We start from the raw sequence: 18201 nt of genomic DNA, 5'->3' as shown, positions 1-18201 counted from the left end.
GCATGAATGAGGAGGGCAAATTTGAGGTGCTACAGTGCGGTAGTGAAAAGGGACATCCAGCGGTTGATGGATGAAGGCATGATCCAAATTGTTCAATCCCGTCATGTAGATGACGATGTGAATGTCATAGTGCCCGTTTTAAAGAATCTGGAAAGAGTAGTCATTCAGTACGACAGAAGTAATAGGAACAACAATTGTCAAAGATCGGTATCGCTATTGGTCATGCGGTTAGCGGGTCCAGTCCCGTATTCATCCGATAAGACTGTTCTGTATCAGTACAATGCAACGATGTTGAAATATGGTCAAGAGGTTCCATTGCCTACAACCAGCTCTGTAGTAAGTATTGCTGATGTTACTAAGGTGACCCGTAACGGTCGAGTATTTGGGTCGGTGTTCCCAAAAGATAAGGAAGAATCAATTGTCAATAAGAAGGTGAAAGTGCATGTTGTAGATCCGGTTAGTGCTTCAAAGTGTCAATCTGGTGAATCCAGCAATTTGAAGGCTAATGATGATGATGAGGTACTTCGTATAATAAAGAAGAGTGAGTTTAATGTGGTGGAGCAGTTACTCCAAACCCCCTCAAAAATTTCAGTACTGTCTCTGCTTATGAATTTAGAAGCGCACAGAGAAGCACTGCAAAGAGTTCTAGAGCAAGCGTTTATGGAACATGATGTTACGGTGGATCAGTTTGATCATATAGTAGCTAACATCACTTCTTGCAATAACCTCAGTTTTTGTGATGAGGAACTCCCTGAGGAGGGTAGGAACCATAATCTGGCTTTGCATATTTCTATGAATTGCAAAGATGATGCTTTGTCCAATGTATTAGTTGACACTGGGTCTTTGTTGAACATACTGCCAAAGTCAACCCTTTCAAAGATGTCATATCAAGGAGCGCCTATGTGGTATAGTGGTGTAATCTTCAAAGCTTTTGACGGTTCACGCAAAATAGTGATAGGTGAAGTGGACCTTCCAGTGAAGATAGGTCCGAGTGATTTTCAGATTACTTTTCAAGTAATGGATATCCACCCGGCCTACAGTTGTCTGTTAGGAAGGCCATGGATTCACTAGGCGGGAGTTGTTACCTCTACATTGCATCAAAAACTCAAATTTGTGAAGAATAGGAAAAGGCGTTGTTGGTTAACCACCTGTCATCTTTCTGTTACGTTGAAGCTATGGACGAGGTTGGAACTCCGTTCCAAGCTTTATCTATTTCTGCTGAAAAGAGAATTAGGGCACCTATGTGCTCATTGAAAGATGCAAAGAAGATTGTTGAAGAAGGTAATGTTGATCAGTGGGGGTGCATGGTAGAGGTCTCCGACAACAAAGGTAGAACCGGTCTGGGCTTTCAACAAGGTTCATCAATTGCTAGATCAAAAGATATGCAACTTAGCTTCTATAGCGGAGGATTCATTCATGGCAATGAACAACACTTAGTTGTTGTGCTAGAGGATGGTAAAGAGGAAGACTACACCAATTTTGTGACGCATGGAAAGGCTTGCAACAATTGGACTGCTGTTGACATTCCTATTATTTTGCATCGATCTAAGTAATTGCTTTTATTTGTTTTAAAAATCCTTCTCCTATGCCTAAGGGAGAAGTGAACATTGTTAGGAATTTCAAATTTGATCATCAATAAAATTAATTCTATTCATCCACATCTATGATGTTTTGTTTTTACTTTTTGATTTATTCTGAAAATGGTAATCACAAAAAACATAAATAAACAATATAATTGTCCATCTGCATAATGTTTGGTCACAAATTCACATCTCTAAAATCAAAATATCAAATCATTATGCAGGTTGGTTTCTAACCCCATTGAATACAGTGATCCTTCTCCTTCTCCAAATTTTGAATTCCCTGTGTTTGAGGCCAAGAAGGAAAGTGACGAAGAAGTGAGTGATGAATTGTATCGTCTTCTTGAGCATGATGAAAATACCATTCAGCCTTTCGAAGAGTAGATTGAGTTGGTCAACTTGGGTTCCGAAAATGATGTGAAGGAAGTCAAGATTGGGTCTCGCCTGTGTCCAGATGTTAAGAAGGGGTTGTTTGATCTTCTTCGAGAGTATTCAGATGTGTTTGCTTGGTGATATCAAGACATGCCTGGTTTGGATTCTGAGATTGTGGAGCATAGATTGTCGTTGAAGCCAGAATGCCCGCCAGTCAAGCAGAAGTTGATAAGAACGCATCCTGATATGGTTGTTAAGATAAAAGAAGAAGTGCAGAAGCAGATTGATGCTGGTTTCCTCTAACTGCTGAATATTCGCAATCGGTGGCCAATATTGTGCCTGTGCCGAAGAAAGACGGAAAAGTTTGCATGTGTGTTGATTATAGAGATTTGAATAAAGCCAGCCCGAAAGATGATTTCCCTTTCCCACACATTGATATGTTGGTAGACAATACTGCTAAATACAAAGTCTTTTTGTTTATGGATGGATTTTCCAGATATAATTAGATTCAAGATGGCACCCGAAGATATGGAGAAGACCATATTCATTACACCCTAGGGAACATTCTGTTATAGAGTGATGCCTTTCGGTTTAAAGAATGCTGGTGCAACTTACCAAAGAGCAATAACTACTCTTTTTCATGATATGATGCATAAAGAGATTGAAGTTTATGTCAATGACATGATTGCAAAATCAATTGATGAAGAGGAACATATTGAACATTTGTTGAAGCTATTCCAGCATTTGAGGAAGTATAAACTCCACTTGAATCCCAATAAGTGTACTTTTGGTGTTTGTTCTGGTAAGTTGTTGGGCTTTATTGTTAGCGAGAAGGGTATTGAGGTTGATCCTGCCAAAGTCAAAGAAATACAAGAGATGTTGGCGCCTAAAACTGAGAAGCAAGTCAGAGGTTTTCTTGGCCGCTTGAATTATATTTCCAAATTCATTTCACACATGACTACCACATGCGTGCCTATATTCAAGATTCTTTGGAAAGATCAGTCTTGTGATTGAACCGAAGATTGCCATAAAGCTTTTGAAAATATCAAAGAGTATCTGCTTAAACCTCTGATTTTGTCTTCGCTTATTAAAGGAAGATCGTTGATCATGTATTTGACTGTGCTTGAGGATAGTATGGGTTGTGTTCTTTGTCAGCAAGATGAGACTGGAAAGAAAGAATTTGGAATTTACTACCTCAATAAGAAGTTCACCGACTATGAGACTTGGTATTCTATGCTTGAGAAAACTTATTGCGCATTGGCTTGGGCTGCTAAGCGTCTGCGTCAGTATATGTTGAATCATACCACTTGGTTGATATCCAAAATGGATCCAATCAAGTATACATTTGAGAAGCCTGCTTTAACTGGAAAGATTGCAAGTCAACTTGCTAAGGAATAACTCCATACAAGTCAACATGACTATGCCATTCTCCTATCCTAAATGCACTCGAGTTCGGGTATAGAACTCATCTCACAAAGATCACCAAAGACACAAGCAATTAATATATCAAGCAATTCAATCATTACATACAATACAGTAATCCCAAATTGCACAAAAATATATCATAAAAACAATATACAATACAATACAACAAATATGAAAAGTAGGCAAAATCCACTAGGCAAATGTCCCCAGCAGAGTCGCCGCTTTTCTATAGCGGGGTATTCGTTACCTTTAGATTTATTGACTAAATCAAAAGTAAACCATACAATTCGAGTCGCCACCGCACTTCTATTTATCCAAAGGAAAGGTTAGAAAGCGAACAAAAACCTAGAAGTTTTATCAAATCAAAAACTAATAAAAATGTCAGAGATCTGGGTAAGGGGGTTGGTTATGCAATGGAAATGTTATAAGCACCCAAAACATCCTAGGTACTCCTAGGGAGCCCTTTTCATACTTGTTGTAAGGTTGGTATTTCGTGAAAATTTGTTTGTGCAAACATGATTGGGGAGATGAGAGGAGAATATACAAGTTATTTATAATTTTGTGTTTGAATGGATAAACCCATTGCCTACGTACCATCTTAAAAAAGATTAGGATCAAAACCTCGTAGTTCGGGGTAAAAATCTCAAAACAAGTCGGTGAGTTAATTGGTCCAAAAGCCTTAAGGTCTTTTGTTATCCAAGGGAGAAAACTCAACCTAAAACCACAAATCCACCATGTGAGGATAGCTTCAACATGCTAGTGAGGGGTTAAACCTATAATAAGCATGGAAGACTCATTGTCCATCACTAAGGATATAGGTGAGCATTACATCTACCTCAAGGATAACTCAAACCTAATAACTAAAGGTTATGAAAAGTTTTTGATAAGAGGTGGCCATTGAAACCACAAAAGCATTTGAATGGGTTATATTTACCAATGAAAAGTATTTACAAAATATGGTCAAAATTGACTTAAAGATTCAATTCAAAATAAGTGTTATGAAAAGAAAGTTTTAAAATCAAAAGCATAATGCTTAGGTTTCTAATGTTTGAAAAGAAGTGTTAATGTTTGCACAAAAGTTTTGGCTTGGGTTAGAGTGGAGGGAAGAAGAAGAATGGCTAAATCCTAATCATACAAGAGATGAAGGGAAACAAATAAGACCACAAATGGAGTTCCCTTCTTGAGATCATATTGATGATCCAAGTAGCTCCCATCCTTTGGAATAAGCAAGCAATTAAGTGTATACTCAAGCAATCAATCAATCAAGTGAAGCTCTTAGAAATCCCCAATGGCTCTTAGATCTCTCTCTTTAGAAGCTCATGACAATGGTTCTTCACTTAGGCTCAATGTTGGAATACCTAGCACAAGAACACACACATCAAAACGTTCTATAAAGCAAACAAAGAATGGAAAGAAAAAGTTTAGAGAATAGGTCCTTTCGATTCCTCTTCAACATTAAGCATTCTAAAGGCAGGAGGCCTAGTTGCTTTTTGACTTTTATAGCACTATAAAGGCCTAGTTGCTCTTTGACTCCATTTTTGCATAGGAAATGTCCTAAAGTCTAAGTCCTTTTTGTCCATTTTTGCATTTGGTCCTCAACAATCAAAACAAAAGCACAAGCACAATAATATATACACAATCATGTGTTCAAGTGAGCAAAAGGCAAATTGCATTAACATAAACATGTGCTCAAATGAGCAAAGGGAAAAAGCAAATGAATAATATGTACAAGAATAGTAAATTGCATAAATGTAAAATGCAAGAATTAAATGTTAATGGTTAATGGTTAATGTTAGAGTTAGTGTGCCATAAGGCAATTTAGCGCTATGTTAAGCAATCGTAATTGGACTTATGTAGAAGTCACAACTATTTGAGGCCGGTCAATAATAATGTAGGCAACAACACAAGTTAGAGATCTTGATTAGTGAATCAAGCTCCTACAACTTGTCATGCCAAAAGAAGATGAGAAATGATCTTGTATTGATTTAGGTTTTTTGCTTGATTAGGAATCAACTTATCCTTAATGCAAAGCCATTCACTTGATCCATGATCAAGTTGAATTAGATTTGAATCAAGGAAGGTTAAACCTCCCATATATCAAGGCTAACCACCAATCTTTAACTCATTGATCAAAAAAGAAAAAGAAGAAGAAGAAGATGATGATGAATAATAAAGTGCATTAATGGAAATGAAATGAGGTAATCAACAAGCATTGACCAAAGATAGATGAGATAAGGGTCAAACAATAGTAAACAGAAGCAAAAATGAAGATTAGGAGTCAAGAAACAACTAAAATATTTTTGGTATTTTTCAAAATTAAAATAATACTTGAATTAAAATGATAAAGAAAGGTCAAACTTCAAATTCACTTCAAATCAACTTTGAAAAGTCCAAGTGAATTATCCTAAATTCAACAAGGTCAAACAAAGTTTGACAATTTTTTTTAGCATTTTTAGAAGTCAGAAACTATTTTTAATCAATTAAAATGCATAAAAATAACCTAATTGAATTAAAATCTCAAATAAATCTCAAATCAATTAATAACTTGATGAGAATATTTTTCATAGACCTATCATCATTCAAAGAGGTTGGAAAAATATTTTTGTATTTTTTGAATATCAAAAACTATTTTAAATGAATTAAAAATAACCAGAAAAGAGAAAATTCCTAAAAAATATCAAATGATAAAATAAAAAATATTAAAAATCATTTTTAGAAACTAGAAATTAAAAGAAGAAAAATGCAATTGGTCTCACATTTTTTGGACCAATAATGAAGGAGATGTGATTTTTGGAAATAAAATGGAATTAAAGAAATAAAAAAGAAAATGAAATCAGAAAATAAAAATGGCAAAAAACGAGAAGCGTTGGATGACGCTCATTAAATGAGCTGGCAAATCACACGGATCACACATGCGCGCCTACCAAACACTTGAGTCAACTGAATCACACCTTGCCATTAATTAGGTCACAACATTGAGTGGCTCAGATCTAATCTGGAAATAAGAATGCACGGCCATGATTCAATCTGAAGACCATACGATGGTGTACACCACCGTCTTCTTCGGCCAGACTTCCGGCGCCGGCCAAAAGTTGCAGAGATTAAAACTCCACCAAATGTCACGATCCAGGTATCAAATGAAAGCTGGGGTGATGTACATCACCCCTGTGCCAACCAATTCTACTCTAGGCTTCCATGGAGAGAGGAATCAGAGTTTGAATTTTGTGGTGTTCAACTGAAACTTGTTGGAATTAAATTCAAAGCACAAAATGATTGCCTCTATGGAGAGGACTTCAGACAACCCAGCAACAACAAGAAATAAGCTATATACAAGTAGATTCAAAGAAAACAAGTTTGGATATAAACCTCTGAAATGAGGAGCTTGAGAGCACGATCTCTTGATGCTTATGCTTGCAGTGTGTTCTATGGATCAAGGTGAACAAGGCTTAGGAACTGTAGATCTAAAAATCAATCAAGGAAATTGAAATTTAGGTCTGAAAAATTTGAAAGAAATGGTTTGTTCCTTTGAGTATGGTTATGGAATGATCCGTGCAGCATAACAGGTGCCCTTAGGTTGTGAAAATGAGAAGCAATGAGCACTTATTTATAGCAACTGATGGCTGATATGCATGATCAAAGCATGTGCATGGATGGAAAGGGCCTCCATGCATGGGCATGTACAGGTGCATGGAGGGCCCAATTCCACTTGGATTTGCAAGCTGATGCCAAATAGAATCCAAATGGACGTGTAGATTATGTGTACTGAGCTCATGCAATGCAATTTCAATGAGTTTCCAAATTTGTATCAAATTGTTCATCTCTTCGAAAATGGCATTTCCAAAACTGAAACTTAGCCTTATGGGTAATGGTTGGAAAGCTTTTGGCCTAAGGATCATTTGTTATGTTGACCAAAACTTCATTTGAAACTTGGAAATTGGTGAAAATTGATCATGAAGTGTAGGGTGCAAAACATGTACATGTGAAAATTTCAAAAATGGCCAAACTTCAAGCCCTTCTGTTTTAGTGATGCAAGCTCCAAATGAAAAAACCTTCAATAAAATAGTTGTAGATCTTTTCAAGAACATCAATTTGGACTTAAATTTTGCATCATTTAGATTTTTTATGTAGACGTTAAGGGTACTTGAAGTTGGACTTTTTCCCATTTCAATGCCTTTGGTCCAAAGTGACCTATAATGTTTTGAATTATCACATGTATTTATTTTAGGATTTTGAAAATTTGTTCAACATAACAATTGAATTAAAAACCTTAAACTTTCCAATGCATTTGATACCACCTCAAAATCATGAAAAATGAATGAGTTATATCCTTGGGAAGTTGACCTATAATTAGGGTTTTAGTCAAAATGACCTATAATGTTTTGAAATGGATGATGACCTTCTAAGCTTAAAATCAATTTTTGATGAACATGAAAGTTGTTCATAAGGTTATTAAGAACATTTGTGCTCTTGGGGTAATCTCCATTTGAGAAACACATTAAACATTAGGTCTCAGTGTACTGCAAAATAGTCAAATGAATTGACTGATCAACTTCTCAAGTCCATGCCTCAAATCTTGATGAATTAATGATTGAGGACACTCAAATATGCATGAAATTATGAATGGAAGAACTTCCCTTGATTGTATTTGATCATGGGTTGAGGTTGCTTCATGAGCAAGGCACAGTTGATGAATAGATGAATTAGGGTTTCCTTGGGAAACAAGCCTCAAACCCTTTGGTTTGCTTTGATCAAAATGATGAATTGAGATACTTGGGGGGCACATTTGATGGATGAGAGCTTTGGGAACCATTTCCATATTTGCCTTCATCTTCACCTAGACATATTAATGAGCATAGGGGCTTCTATGAGCTTTGAATCTTGTGAATGCTCAAGCTACAAACAAAAGATGTTAGTGACATACTTTTGTGCTTTTGGTTAGTAAATAAAATAAGAAAAACAATAATATACAATTCAAGCATGCTTGGTGATCTCAAACTAACTTACAAGTGTTCCCACCCAAAGGTAAGGAGCCTAGATGCTATGATCCTTGAGGCAAGATGCAAATGCAATATTATGATGCCATGAGGGATCTTAGGGTCAAAATTGGGGTCTTACAGATGCCTCTATTTAAGGTCATTCTAGCCGGAGAAGTGAAGGTTAAAATCTTCGTCTCGACGAGGTAGAATGGGCTTAAATAATAACAAAGAGACGAATTTTGGTCCCTAAGAGACCTCATGATGCAGATGTATGTATGCAAAAGAGTAATACTTTGTGGGGATATATATCCACAAAGGAAAAAGAAATCAAGAGAAACTGAAAATCCACATGAGCAATACACTCATAAATGGGACAGAGACTCTGGGAACTCACTGGGGAGTAAAAGGGAAATAAAAATGCATGAGCAGGTCACGACTTAAAACTTGCTGATAGACAACGAGAGGGATTCCATGAAAATAAATCAACGGAAGGACTCGAGTTGACGCAAAGATGCATGTATTGGGGAATATGCCAATACAGCAAAACTATCCATAAAGGATACCTCGGATAAAAATCCAGACCCAGATGGGGAAAATCCACCAAAGGGACTCAAGCTGGGAATGTCCACAAAGGACTCATCTGAGGAAACAACAAACGAGGTATTACCGGTTACTGGGTAATAAGCTCAAGGAGACATGTGATCAAAACACCGGTATAAGGGTGGGAGAACAACATGCTCAGGGAGAATGAATATCTAAGACCGGTATAAGGGTGAGAGATATCAATCATCCAAAACATCTGAGGAAAACCTAAGAAGGTATATTTCAACTCAGAAAAAATCTGACTCCACAGGGGACCATAGTCATAATAGGGAGCAGAAGGGAAGGAACACCAGGGATACCGGTTACCGGGCATATAATAGGTGACCAACCAAGCGTGAATTCGGGAATATTCCTGAAACACTCATCATCCAAAATGAGGGCTGAAAAAGAAAACTCGACTTACAGGATGGACATCCGATTTCATAATGAAATACAAATCTTACTCGATTGGGGAAGAAAAAGACTTCGACTGATGAGTGCATGAGATATATTATCTATTACCGTCAGAACGTAGATAACATACTCGCATGGAAGATTATCCACAACCGGTTACTGGGTTAATAAAGGATAAATCGACCGAAAAGAAAAAGGACATCGGGATACCGAATACTGGGTATAAAATGATGACCAAACAAAGGGAGAAACAATCATTACCAACAAAGGGTAAATGAGAGATGACTCGCAGGGGATACATTGACGAAAATAATGATCTAGGAGATATATCACCGGTTACTGGGAGATATACTCAAAATGAAGGGATATCAATACCAAATATTGGATAAAGATAACCAACAAAGAGGGGATTACATCTAACAATTATTGAGTAGAAAACCGCAGAAGAGTAATCATCATCGGTTAGGATGAACAAAATCAAGGGTTAACTCTGCAAGGGGATAAAAACGGGGTATACAACTACCGGTATGAGGGTAGAAAACCACAAAGATAGGACTTACAGCTACCAGTTACTGGGTAGAAGGCCATAGAAATAGGACTTACAACTATTGGTTACTGGGTAGCAAGCCACAAACTCCGCCCGGGAAAAGATGGACAATTACTGGTTACTGAGCAATCATTCATCTAAACTGCGGGGAAGTGCAGGGGAAATAACAAGAGTAGTCAATCTAGGAACAAACTAGAGAGACACAACGAAACAAGGACCCAACCCAATGAGGATATAACTCAGGGGAGTAATTCCATCCCAATACATGTTTTGGGAGGAAACTGAATTAACAATCATCCACGAGGACATAACTCAGTGGGGAGTATGGAAGAAAGGATAAGTACTTTCTGCCTATGGGGCTGACTCTATATGGAGAGATCAGACACGAACATCTGCTTGGGGAAAGATGTATCACCAAATAGCAGGAGACAACAAACAAAGATATATAGCAAAGAATGCAACATGAATATCTGAATGTTGAGAATATGCATGTATATGCATGGTTTATGTATGATGAATGCTGACAAACAGACACATCTAACACAAACAAGTCCAGGGATCAACGGACAAACATCTGGTGCTACATCTCGAACGAGAAAGCCAGGCCCACTGGAGGACATCCAATCTGATGGGGCAACAGATACCAGGAAACAATAATCTCTGCAGGGAGAGTAGAACCAATCACTCCGCTGGGGATGGAAAGATAAATATTTTCAACATCCACTTTGCTCAGGAGGAATCAACAAACGGGCTCTGACCAGACAATTCCACTAGGGAAGCACTGTTGATAACTGAGTCGGGTACTACCTATAGGCGATCTACTAGGGATTAAGAGTGGGATCAACCCTGCTGAGGATGGGCAAACTGCAGATCGCTGGAGATTAATGTAGACAAGTCCACATGGGAGAAGCTACAAATCAAATGTTGAGAATTCCTCTCATGCCGGAGATTCCCTGCTCATAGCATATCAAATTATCAATTTATAAGGGATTTTAGGTCTATCCAAACCCAGGGATGACAGCCATATAATTGATAACACAAATGCTTGTCTCAGACTCTAAGGGGAATTAGAAGATTGAGGCCACACCCCAAACTCCAAATTCTCTGGGGATTTGGTGGGATGTACAACTTTCGTCTGTGCTTGCGGAGGAGACAACCTGAAAGACAAATGAAGAGGATACAGGTATGCTTGGAATATGAACATATGTCTTACCCTTTTGGAGAGCATACTATCCTTGGGAGAGCACTGAAGATATCCCAAATATCCTTTTTGTCATTGTGAGTGTTTACTTTGTTTAAAAACAATTTATGAAAATTTTATTTATTTAAAAACAATGATATTTATCAATTAAAACATGCAAAATATTTGTTGAATAGAAACAAATAAGAGTGCAAAGAATTGGGTAAAGGCTCAAATTTATTTGATGGAATGGTAGTCTGCAAATGGCAAGACTCCATGGATCTTTACAAATTTGAAATTGGTGATATATATTGGAAACGGGCTACATTGAACATAATGACCATTTCTCCACCAACTCTGAATCCGATATATTTGAGGCTTCAGTTGACGATGACTGAGCGAGACTTTGACAGATGACAGTTGAAAAGCAAAGTCTTGTCAGGATGCAGTTACTTGCCAAATCCCTAATTTTTGGCTAGATTGCCCCAAGGTGAGGTACTCAATCTAGCGGGATATATATTCATTTTATTTTATGCCTCTAACTTTTGCCTGGATCGCCCTTTCGGGTTTTCAATCCACCGAGACGCTCATTTTTGCCTAAGTCGCCCTTTCGGGTTTTCAACTTAGCGAGCTATTCTATTTTTATTTTAGGCGAAGTATTTCTTGACTGCATCTGAATTCACAGGACGAGTCAAATCCTCCCCATCCATAGTTGTAAGTATCAAAGCACCGCCTAAAAAGGCTCTCTTAACAACATATGGACCTTCATAATTTGGAGTCCACTTGCCCCTATAATCGGGCGCGAAAGACAAGACTTTCTTGAGCATGAGGTCACCTTCTCGGAACACACGAGGCTTGACCTTCTTATCAAAGGCTTTCTTCATCCTCTGCTGATATAACTGACCATGGCACATGGCAGTTAATCTCTTCTCTTCAATTAAATTCAGTTGGTCATAACGACTCTGAACCCATTCAGCATCAGTCAACTTGGCTTCCATCAAGACTCGCATTGATGGGATCTCCACCTCTACTGGGAGCACAACCTCCATGCCATATGCAAGGGAGAAAGGGGTTTCCCTTGTTGAAGTGCGGACAGAGGTACGGTATCCATGCAAAGCAAATGGTAGCATCTCATGCCAATCTTTGTACGTAACAACCATCTTCTAGACAATCTTCTTGATATTCTTGTTAGCAGCTTCAACAGCCCCATTCATCTTGGGTCTATAAGGACAAGAATTATGATGTGCAATCTTGAACTCGCTACACAGATCTTTCATCATCTTGTTGTTCAAGTTAGATCCATTATCAGTAATGATCTTGTCTGGCACACCATAACGGCATATGAGTTGATTCTTGATAAACTTCACAACCACCTGCCTGGTCACGTTTGCATATGATGCCCCTTCAACCCACTTGGTGAAGTAATCAATTGCTACGAGAATAAACTGTGACCGTTGGACGCTTTTGGCTCTATCATGCCAATCATGTCAATTCCCCACATGAAGAAAGGCCATGGTGATGAAATCACATTCAAAAGTGTCGGTGGAATATGAATTTTGTCCGCATAGATCTGACACTTGTGGCATTTCTTCACATATTTGCAACAGTCAGACTCCATTGTCAACCAATAGTAGCCTGCTCTCAACATCTTCCTAGCCATGGCATATCCATTGGAATGAGTACCAAATGAACCCTCATGGACTTCAGTCATTAACAGGTCTGCTTCGTGTCTATCCACGCATCTGAGCAAAACCATGTCAAAACTTCTTTTATGAAGCACATCGCCATTGAGGTAGAAACTACCTGATAATCTCCTCAAAGTCTTTCTATCTTTCATAGATGCCCTAGGTGGGTAAATATGACTCTGAAGAAAACATTTGATGTCATAATACCATGGCTTATCATCTTGCACCTCCTCTACTTCAAATACATGAGCGGGTCTGTCCAAACGCGTCACAGTGATATTGGGAACTTCATTCCAGAGTCTCACTACGATCATTGAAGCAAGTGTAGCAAGTGCATCTGCCATCCGATTCTCATCTCGAGGAATATGATGGAAGTCAACCTCAGTAAAGAACGTTGAAATCCTCCTCGCATAATCTCTGTATGGGATGAGGCCAGGCTGATTCGTCTCCCATTCACCCTTTATATGGTTAACAACAAGGGCCGAATCACCATAAACGTCCAGATGCTTGATCCTAAGATCAATACACTCTTCCAATCCCATAATACAGGCCTGATATTCTGCCATATAATTCGTGAATTTGAAAGTTAGCATTGTTGTAAAAGGAAAATGTGTGCCATGAGGAGTAATAATCACTGCCCCAATACCATTTCCATATTGATTTACAGCGCCATCAAACAACATGCTCCATCGGGAACCAGGCTCTGGCCCTTCATCGAGCGTAGGCTCATCATAATCTTTCATTTTCAAATACATAATCTCCTCATCTGGAAAGTCATACTGAACTGACTGATAGCCCTCAATTGGTTGATGTGCCAAGTGGTCAGCCAAGATACTACCTTTAATATCTTTCTGAGCTCGATACTCAATATCATACTCAGACAACATCATCTGCCAACGAGCAATTCTCCCAGTTAAAGCAGGCTTCTCAAAGATATACTTGATTGGATCCATTTTGGATATCAACCAAGTCGTATGATTCAACATATACTGGCGTAAGCGCTTAGCAGCCTAAGCCAAAGCACAACATGTTTTCTCAAGCATTGAGTATTGGGACTCGCAATCAGTGAACTTCTTACTCAGGTAGTAGATAGCATATTCTTTCTTCCCTGATTCGTCTTGCTGACCAAGGACACAACACATTGAGTCTTTAAGAACTGTCAGATACATGATTAAGGGTCTCCCTTCCACAGGGGGAGACAGAATCGGAGGCTCGAACAGAGACCTTTGAATACTGTCAAAGGCCTTTTGGCAATCCTCGGTCTAATCATGACGCTGATCTTTCTAGAGAAGCTTGAATATAGGCGCACATGTGGCAGTCATGTGGGATATAAATCTGGAAATATAATTCAAGCGGCCAAGAAAACCTCGGACTTGCTTCTCAGTTTTTGGCGCAGGTATCTCTTGTATTTCTTTGACCTTGGCAGGATCAACCCCAATACCTCTCTCGCTGACAATAAAGCCCAATAATTTTCCTGAACGGACTCCAAATGTACACTTGTTAGGATTCAGACAAAGCTTATACTTCCTCAAACGCTGAAAAAGCTTCAACAAGTGCTCTACATGTTCAACTTTCGTTCTCGACTTTGCAATCATATCATCAACATACACCTCGATCTCCTTGTGCATCATATCATGAAACAAGGTAGTCATAGCTCGTTGGTACGTGGCTCCGGCGTTCTTCAAATCGAAGGGCATCACTCGATAACAGAATGTTCCCCAAGGTGTGATGAATGTTGTCTTCTCCATATCCTCGGGTGCCATTTTGATCTGATTATATCCGAAAAATCCGTCCATAAATGAGAATACATTGAATTTAGCTGTATTATCTACCAACATATCAATATGTGGTAGAGGGAAATCATCTTTTGGACTAGCTTTATTCAAGTCTCTATAGTCCACACACATTCAAACTTTTCCATCTTTCTTAGGTACAAGCACAATATTGGCCACCCATTGAGGATATGTAGAAGTCACCAGAAACCCCGCATCAATTTGCTTCTAAACTTCCTCTTTAATCTTCACTGCCATATCGGGATGAGTTCTTCTGAGCTTCTGCTTCACAGGCACGCACTCAGGCTTCAAAGGCAGGAAATGTTGCACGATATCAATATCTAGACCAGGCATGTCTTCATACGACCAAGCAAAGACGTCGACGTATTCTCATAGCAACTCAATCAACCCCTTCTTAACAGATTCTTCAAGGAGTGCCCAAATCTTCACTTCTCGCACATAATCCTCAGACCCCAAGTTGACTATTTCCAAATTCTCAAGATGCGGCTGAATAATCTTCTCTTCGTGCTCAAGTAGACGTGTAATCTCATCAGGAATCTCTTCAACATCATCTTCTTCGGCCTCAAATACAGGGAACTCAAAGTTGGGAGATGGTGTTGGATCATTATGTTCAATGGGTTTGATCAATCTGCATAATGATTTTGGATATAAAGAGATTTTAGAATTCAAACAAGGCAAATTATTATGCAGATGAAAAGATTGATTTTATTCTATTTTTAAGGTTTTTTGTGATCACCAATTTCATGCAAAAAGCAAAAAGTCTAAATAATTGGAAAAACAAACATTTAACATGAATTTATTGAATGAAAATATCATTGTATTTATGAGCCAACAATGTCATCACTTCTCCTTTTGGCATGGGAGAAGGGTTTTTAAACAAAATGAACATTACGTTGACTTGTGGACAACTGTTGGAACATCAACAGCGACCCAGTTATTGCAGACCCCTCTAGGGATGACAAAGTTGCCAAAATCTTCCTCTGCATCCTCTTCCACAATAGCAGCAGCTTCCTCGTCTTGGACGGCGTGGATGAACCTACCACTCTGAAACAACCCAAACTTGTTGAAGGTGCCCGAAGAATACTCTATGCCAACCCGAGATTTGTTGTCTTCCATCTTGATCATTTGTCCTAGACCAGTAGTTGTGTCATGCTTGTAATACCCCAAAATTTACCCTTCATTTTTCCTGGAAAAAAAAAATTTTAATTAATTAATTAATTAATTAATTAAATAATTAAAATAAATAAATAAAATATAACAAATTATTTTGGACTTGGGTCTCCCTCATTCCAAGCCCATTACCCACGAAATTAGTCTATAAATACTGAAGTTTCAGTAGAGGAAAACACACTTGGAGTTACACTGGGAGATTCACTTGAGAAAAAGGGAGAGAAGCAAAATACTCTGAGGTTTCCTTGGAACAAAACACTGGACAAAACCTGAAGGGAAACCTACAAGCTACTCTGCAGCAACCTCCAGGCAACTCTGAAAGGTTCATTCTGACTTACAGACTTTCAGCTCAAGCAAACCCTGCCATTTGATTTTTCTTCTCCAATCAGGTTTGCCCTATATCCATCATCTTTATGCCTTTAATTTGAATGCTCTAAATATATGAGGTATTATGGGTGAATTTGATACCCTTTTGATGCATGTGTTTGACAAGAGGTTTAGGCCTCCTACCTTTGGTTGCTTTTTATGAGCTTTTAGTGAATTGAAAGGGCATGATTTATGTGATTACATTTTGATTTGAGGGCAACTCTTGGTTACCCTATTTTGCTTCACTAACCCTTTTGTTGAGTTTTTGTGAAGGCACCTAACTTTTGCAGGGATAACTTGCGGGGTTTCCCACTTTATTTGTGGGATACCCCCTGGAGATTTCATTCCGATTACCTGTACTGACTCACTTTCTTTAATGGTGTTTAGCTTGGAAGGATCCCTGGGTTTCCCATTCCTTTAATTGCTGTAACTTCGGATCTTTATCCGTGTGGTAATTTTTTCCCTCTCTCATACTTTATCGCTTTCTTAGCTGGAAGACCTCGATAGGAGGCAATGTTTGAGCCCCTTGGTGGCATTTTACTTTGAGATACATGTTTTGTGTTTTGTATTCATATCCCTGCAGGTAGCGCGGTTCCTTCGTCAAGGACTGCCTTTTTGCCCTCGAGCATCCCAAACCCTAAAACCCAAAGCAACACGTTTACTCCTTCTACTACAGGCGAGTAAGTCTCCAAAGGTCGAGCATCCGGTAGATTGCGTAGTAATGTTGTTCGTCCAAAACCCAATCCATAACCCCGTAGTTAGCCGAACTACGGCTTGCTCTGATTCTCATTCCAGATGAGATACGTAGGCATAAGACGCGATGTCTTAGCGAAGACACATCCCCTTAACCCATAGGTCAGCCGAGCTACGAAGACTCTGATTCTCATATTCAGATGAGATACGTATGCAGTGGATGCGACATCCACGCGAGTCATTTTCATTTAACCCTTTTTTTTTTGGTAAACAGCACAAGATAAACTCACACCCTTTAGACAAGAACTACAAAAGTGGATCCCGTAGAGTACTACGGATGCGTAGGGGCGCTAATACCTTCCCTTCGTATAACCGACTCCCGAACCCAAGATTTGGTTGCGAGACCCCGTCTTGTTCTTTCCTTTTTCAGGTTTACTTCGAGCGTTTCCCTTCCCTCCCTTGGGATAAATAACGCACGGTGGCGACTCTTCTGTCATTTTCTTTCGCCGGTTGTTTTTTTCGCACACTGTATTTTTCAGGTTGCGATAGCTGGCGACTCTGCTGGGGACCCTAAGAAGTTGACCTCTTGCTGGTCCATCTTCCCTAAGCGAGTCCCTCCTAGCTTTTGTAGTTTGTTTGTTTATTGGGTGTTCATGCTTTTGTATAGTTATTTATTTACCTGCTTTACCTTATTGCATTGTGTATATATCATTGTTATATCTGTTGGTTTTGGCTGCTTGGTGATCTTTGTGAGATGAGTTCTATACCCGAACTCGAGTGCACTTAAGATAGGAGAATGGCATAGTCCTGTCAACTTGTGTGGAGTATTCCTTAGCGAGTTGACTTGCAAGCCCATTCACTTGGTGGAGGTCATGTTGAGATCAATAATGTCACATAAGTAAGTTGTGGTTAGACATTACTTGTTCCAATATAGACCTAAGAAGCCAAGGACCTTAGTTTACCTAACCCATCTTGGCCTATTCGTAGGACGTAGTGCGAAAGTCGTTCAAATGTAAGATTTGATACGATTGTTACGCGATACTACACTCATAAGAGTCTCTCTTGAGAATATTGTTGGAATACGAGTAGTCGTTCCTCTGATAATATCCGAAAGATGGGATTATGACTATGTGAACCTTTTGTAGAACATGTTTGGCAGGTTTAAACCTTAGTACACTTCTTTTGGGTGGTTCTTAACCTAAACTCCATGCTCGTGACTTGCGACAAACCCTTGATTCATGGTTGATCCGATCAGGTATCCTTAATATCAATGAAACTCGGGTATTGATAAGGTGTAAACCATAATCCGCCAAAATGGGTGGTTGATATTAAGGATAACATGATCCATCCCATGACCTTTGTTTGGTGTGCTCTTAATTTCTCTCCAGACAGTGCAACCTGACAGATGTTCAAGCAGA

This window comes from Lathyrus oleraceus, chromosome 1 (assembly GCF_024323335.1).
Source record: "Lathyrus oleraceus cultivar Zhongwan6 chromosome 1, CAAS_Psat_ZW6_1.0, whole genome shotgun sequence".
Lineage (NCBI taxonomy): Eukaryota > Viridiplantae > Streptophyta > Magnoliopsida > Fabales > Fabaceae > Lathyrus > Lathyrus oleraceus.
Note: the sequence above shows the minus strand (reverse complement) of the source record.